Raw genomic sequence first — 6,491 nt, 5'->3', positions numbered from 1 at the left:
AAAAAAAGAAGCACTTGTTAGAAATATACAGATTTTATTCAAAGCCCCATATTTATACTTTGAAGAATCAAGGCCAAATCTTAGAGCCTCAGAAGATGAACTCCTCATCCTCTCTTAGGTTTTAAGGACAAAAGAGCCTGTGAAGATAGAATATGTAAAGCAAAACAGGCTCTCACTGGCTGCACTGTCCAGTGAGCACTGGCTGGACAGAACAGAGGCAAGATAGCAAGATAGCAAGAGATGCTCCACACTAATGTACCAGTGAATGTTATATGTATAACAGTGAACCTAGATAATGCAAAACTTAAAATGACTGATTATGAGACATACATTTTTAGGTTTTGTTTTGGAACAGCAAAGGAAGAAAACATAAAAATCAAGGGGTTTCTTCAACAGGGAGTGTTTTTTTTTGTGTATGAGAGCCAGTTCCAACCCTTCATTCTTACTTCTTAGACATTAAAAGAAAACAATAACAACAAGAAAAAATACAGTAACTGCTACAATTGCATTGCATTAAAAGATAAAGGTTCAGGAACAAGAAAGTAAGCCTAAAGGAATGTTATCATACAAATTAAATTTCTCTTAATTTTTCAGCTGTTTTGTCCCAGATAAGGCATAATTTTACTTGGACAGGAATATGCTTATTGTTTCTTCCTTTTTTTTCTCTCTCATTATTTTTGCTTTAGTTTACTTTTCTACATTTGATTGAAATCTGTGTTTCAGGTCTTCTTCTCCACTGTTTTCTTCTTGTTTCCATGGGGAGAAGGAAATGCTTTTAATAAACAAGATATTGGGTTGACAGAATTACAAATAACTATCTTCTTCGAAAAAGGCACAGAAAAAAAATATTAAGAGTTTGGTTTAAGTTATTTAAAAAGAGTACATGTATTGTTTCAGATTACCTTCAACACTTCGACACAAAGAAAACAAATAAACAAATAAACAAAAACCACAGTGTCCACTTGTCATCAAGTACAATAACTAAACTGTCTCACTTGAAAGTACACTGAAGCATTACTATGGTACAATGGGAAGACATTTTTAATTATGCCAGTGAACAAATGTGCCAGCTGCTAACCTGGAAATCGTGTTGTCACAAAGTCAAATGTAATTTATATGGAGACATATCTCACTCAACTCTGTCCCCTGTAGTGATTTTGTGCTTCTCAAGTCATTTGTGTTTCTCAGTACATACAGCTTACTCAATCTAGTTCAGTCCGTTTCTTTACCATGGGAATTTTTTGGGAAGGCCTGACTGTACTTTTTGGTCCTACCATCCTGCAATCAAATCACTATGATAAGTAGATGATATTTAGGTAACTGTAATCAAAATGTAATCATTTTGATCAAAAATCCTACTACTCATTTCTGTGCTTTTGCTTATCCATGAGCTACATAGAGAATGTACCATTCTTATCCTATCGACACAGGTCTCAGTGCACAGAATGTCAATATCAGGAAATCAGAAATTGGTTGTCAGTGGCACTAAAGTGCATTGTGATGAAGAAAATCACCCAGCAGTCCTCTCTACATCACAGTAAATAAACTCTTACTTAACCTTTGAGAGCACATAGCATAAGAATTAAAAATGTAAGCCATCTAGAGAAAAAAAAAGAATACATTTCATGGAGGTATGAATGCCTTTGAAAACATGCTCCTTACCACTTTAAATATTTTAAGTGTCCTGCAAATGTCAATTGGCCTCATTTTACCAGTTTCCTGGATTAAAGATTGAACTATTTAAATTGCTAATCCCCAGTAATGACAAAAGACTGCTTCTGCTTTTTTTTTAATCTGAAATGTTGACATACCAAACTCTCTTCCTTCTTTTCAGTCATATTCTGAAAATGGGTTAGATTTTTGAAGTTCATTTCAAGTGTGTCTTTATGCAAATGATTTTCTAAAAGGCTGCAAAGTGTACCATCATCTTCTGAAGAAGTTATGACCTATACACCATTTAGATTTTACCAACCATCAGTCGTGGACTCACTCACTGTGTTTCCTCTCCCCTTCATCCCTTTCTCCTCTCCAGAACCCTCAAGAAATCTGAGGGTTTAACTATATACATGGGCAGGGGTATCTAATCTATTAGTTTAGTATGAAACTCATGAGTAATCAAGTGCTTCCAAGTTTCTCAAGGATTAAGTGATCTATTTCCCCTAGTGGCTAGATGGATATGTCAATTATTCATCTGGAGGAGAGTTGAGGAAAAGAGCATTATGCTGTTTCACACAAAGGTCGGCATCTCTTCTTTCTCTCCCTAGCAATGATGACTTTCAGAAAGCCTAAATTATTCTCTGCTTACCCACACAATTGGAAAATAACTTCTATTCAATGATTATTGAGTGCTAGTGCAAGAGATCATGCCCTTTTAACTTGTTCTTCATCTCAGCATAGTAGTCACTCATAGTTAGCATCTTTGCTTCTGTAATCCCTTTTACCAGTATTAACAAAAGTATTAAATTCAGCACTTTTTGGCTGGTATTGGTAAACCTACTGATTTTTGACAGGATTACTACAATCTAATGTTTGGCTACTGGAGTCTGAAGTAGCTCAAATGAAGTCCATGGTGGTGGGTCAGTTTATAGCAGTTGACTCTTATATAGCAAAAACATGATTCCACAATTTTTTTACCAAATCCATTGCCATGTCACTACTTGTATGTTTATTCTAATAGGGAAACAGGATCAGAAATGGTTAGGCAGCTATAGCTACCCACACTGCCTATAACGTCATTGACAGAATATATATATATATAAAAAAAGAAAAAGAAAAAAAAAGAATGAATGTCTCACACTTGGCAAATTCAAGAGGAGCCCCTGGAGATTTGATACAAAGTGCAATTTTAACTGGCAATTACACTGATGAATACTGTAATCATTAATACATCAGAAGAAACTGCTATAGAACAATTATTTTTCAGCACCTCGCTATCAAGGCAGTTGAGATATACAAACAACATGTTTTGTAACCATCCCCTGCTGTTCAGGCTTGGGTTACACAGGTAGCTTAGGAGGAGAGCTCTGGGGCTTAACAGAGCAGACAGGGACCAGAAGAGAATTGCAGAGCTGGGAATCCCTCTGTGCACATCAGGAACAGCGCCAGGTCCAGCAGGACACCCTGCAGGCAAAGCCAAGTGACTCCCTGCTTTCCCTCATCCATCCCAATGTCAAAGAAGAACTGAGCCCTGGGATTTGAACAGTACAAAATGCAGAAGCGGAGCCAGAAAGCAGAAACTGAAAAATTAGCCAGCACTGTGACAAAATAATAATAAAAAAGAAACCACTACTGAGCGATACTGTAGCAGAGGCAGGGCTGTAATTCAAGTCCTCTAGGGACCTACTTTGTGAGGCTTCTTTCATACGCTAGGTCTGTCCTTCTGAGCAGCATCTCAGAAGGATGTAATGCCTTCAAGGTACAAAGGGCACCGCTGGTATTTCTCCATCCAGAATTTCACTCAAGATCCCCTCTTTCATCCCTGGGTTTCACCAGAACATCCTGAGAAATCGTTCAGACCCGGACTGTGGGCCTGTCTCTCTTCTCACTCCAGCTCAGCCTCTTTCATTTCTGATCACTTCAGAAAGATACCTTATCAGCATTGTTCAAAGTTCTGTGTTTCCTACTTCTGCAAGCAGGGGGACAATAGTTCTGAAAGCTGTGGTTTATGTTACTATAGAAGCCAGGATAATGCATCTATGGGAAAAGTTAAATGGCCTTACAGCATATTATTAATCAGAACTGCCTGTGTTGGTGACCTCAAACACCTGAACGCTCTGTTTTTCAATGTCACTATTTTCTCCAGAAAGAAACAGGCTGGCCCTCACAAGGGCCAGCAGTAGAGCTCAGCATATACACTACAGCTGCCCTAAAAATAAGTAGCCAGATATTGTCACTTGAGGAAAAGCCAGTGAAGAGAGAGTGACACACATACATGCAGCCAGGGGAGCACAGAGGTATTCATGTGCTCTGCAGTGAAGTTCAGCAGCACTCTGTGTTCACTTCATTCCAATTCATCCTTCTCCCTTGTCCTACCCTTTCTCTGATTCCGTGACACACTTTGCCCACTCCACCCATGCCTGCCTGTGCACCCTACATCTCTCCCTTTCTGTATTCATCCATTTCAAAACCCCAGCCTCTTTCCTCTGCATCCTAATTTATTGCTGCCCTTCTCTTTCCCCTTGTTCTGTTTTTATCCCAGTTCCTCACACATCCCACCCCCGCCTCTCTTTGGAGTACTAAGACATGGGGTTAGTCCATGTTTTGACCCATAATTTCCAAAGTAGCACCATCAGTGAAGATTCCTTAGAGATGGACTCCTTTCATACCAATGAATAAATAAATAAGATAAATCAATAATTCTTCAATATTTGTGAGCAGATTATTCTCAACATCATCTCCAGTCTCTTTCTTCATCTCAGAGTTTTTGAATACTATTGCTTATAATCATAATATTGAATATCTGTGGCTCCAGCCACAGGTATTACTTCTCTGATAATCCCAAAATGCTAGAAAAACAGTTCAGAACATTATGTATATAAACATCTTGTGAATGGTCAGAAACGTAAAACCGAAGTAAAGAACTGCCAGTACTGGGTTAGGCCCTTAGGGAACTGGGTTTACATGTTACATAATCCAATATTTACTTTCATTTTTTTAGAAATGTAAGAAAATATTGCATTTGAGCTACAATTGCCTGATCCACAGCAAACATTAAACTGTACTCCAACGCACCTCATGCTTACGAGCATGCTAACAGCTGGTGTGCTGTGACTCCCCCAAAACCTCACTTGACCTATGCAATAGCTCTCCCCCAGGAAGAAGGCCTTTATCTCACAAGAGAATCTGGATCTCCAAGCACCAGGTGTCTGACAAGAAGGGAAATGACATTTTCATGAACAAACCTGCAAGTGTGGCAGTTTGTGAGGAGGTTACGGAAAAACAGCTGCCTCGTAACATTTTTCCTAATGAGAAAATACTGGGATCAGACTCCAGAATTTCAGAGGTACTGCTGGAAAGTGATCAGGGTGCAAGTCTTTCCTATCTCCTACAAAAAGCATGATTGTCTCCTCACACATGAAAAGCAGCAAAAGCCTCACCATGAGTGGGCATGATATCAAAAATAACTCTTTGCTTCTATTCTTATCCCTTCATTCTTTCAAGTGACACCCATCCACAGCTTAGTTGGTGGGACAGGAATTGGTGTTACAAACAACATCTTAGCTTCTTTTTTTTAGATTAAACTTTCGATTCTTATAGCTGTTGAAATAACATAAAAATATTGCCTAAGCACAGGCAGGCAAAGTTCCCCATTAACTGGCAGGGGAGATGGAGTTGCACAGCAACCATGACAGCATTGCATGACACAGGAGCAAATGCCATTCAGACTAGTGGCACTGAAATAGGCAGCAGAATGTAAAATCTCTTTATATCCTTCCCATCCCCCTCTCCTGGGGATCTTGATCTGTGCCTGAAAGGAGAGCACACGCACTGTTCGTACATCAGAAAGCCAAAAAAATAAATCCCAGTGACATTCCTCTTTTAAAGGGCTTTTCATTTTGTAGTTCATCTCATTATTTTTTCAGGGACCTGACTCATCATTTTGAATGTCAATTCTGGTAATTTTCACAGTCTACAGGCTTTGTCCTGTTAAACGGAACAGTCAAACTGTCTGCTTTTTCCCTTATTTTTGAGAAGCCCTGGAATCCCTCTCTAATGTTTGCCGTGTTCTGCAGCTTCATTTCTGTCAGATGCGAATGGGCTGAAATTGAGCTTAGAGGAGATGTGGAGCCTTCGCTGCTACTGTGAGAAGAGATGCAGGCTGGAGTAACACATTCTGCTGTTTAGGATCGTGTTGTCTCTCCCTCCAGTATTTTGCTTTGCTTCGTGCACTGCTTGAAACGGGAGCTGGCACAAAACGAAAGAGTGGTGGATTCTTATTATGGGCATCCCACTTCTCATTGTAATGCCAGCATTGTCTGTAGGTACGTAATGCCAGCACATGAGTTGCCAGCAAATGATTTCCCAATTTTTGTTCAAGCAAATCTGAGGAATTAAACTCAAGTATGATTTCATGTAGCAGCTAAATTCTGAATCCCATTAAAAATGCAGTTAAATCTCTCCCTTCCCTCTGTTATTTTATATATTAATTTTCCTGCAATGTGTGTTTAGTTTCCGTTTCTTTCTCTCTGGCATGATGACATCCTTGTTCAAGTCATATATTGTAATGCAATTGGCAAAAGACCTCCATCTCTGCGAGCATATTCCAGGAAAATGCACTTTTTTATGCCATTCAATTAGAAACAGATCCTGAACCTACATTTTTTCTGTAAAACATTTAACTGCTCTAACATACATTCAATAGGTAAATGGTTACCAGTAGTCAAAGACAGACATCACTGATACCTGTGAGGAGAGCAGGTATGCAGATATGTGGTTTGCTATGTAATCCCATTGGATTCAGAAGTTACCCCTGCCAATTCTTTTTTTTTTTT

The 6,491-nt window shown here is 39.0% G+C and overlaps 1 protein-coding gene across 3 annotated transcripts in view; it reads right to left on the bottom strand.

Annotated features, from left to right (window-relative positions):
• Positions 1 to 6,491, bottom strand: part of GLRA2 (glycine receptor alpha 2) — a 126,312-nt gene that overhangs the window by 83,208 nt on the left and 36,613 nt on the right. The gene's annotated exons all lie outside the window — the stretch shown is intronic.

Source organism: Meleagris gallopavo, chromosome 1 (genome assembly GCF_000146605.3).
Source record: "Meleagris gallopavo isolate NT-WF06-2002-E0010 breed Aviagen turkey brand Nicholas breeding stock chromosome 1, Turkey_5.1, whole genome shotgun sequence".
NCBI classification, from domain to species: domain Eukaryota; kingdom Metazoa; phylum Chordata; class Aves; order Galliformes; family Phasianidae; genus Meleagris; species Meleagris gallopavo.
The sequence above is the reverse complement of the archived record's forward strand: the minus strand, read 5'-3'. Positions and strand labels throughout refer to the sequence as shown.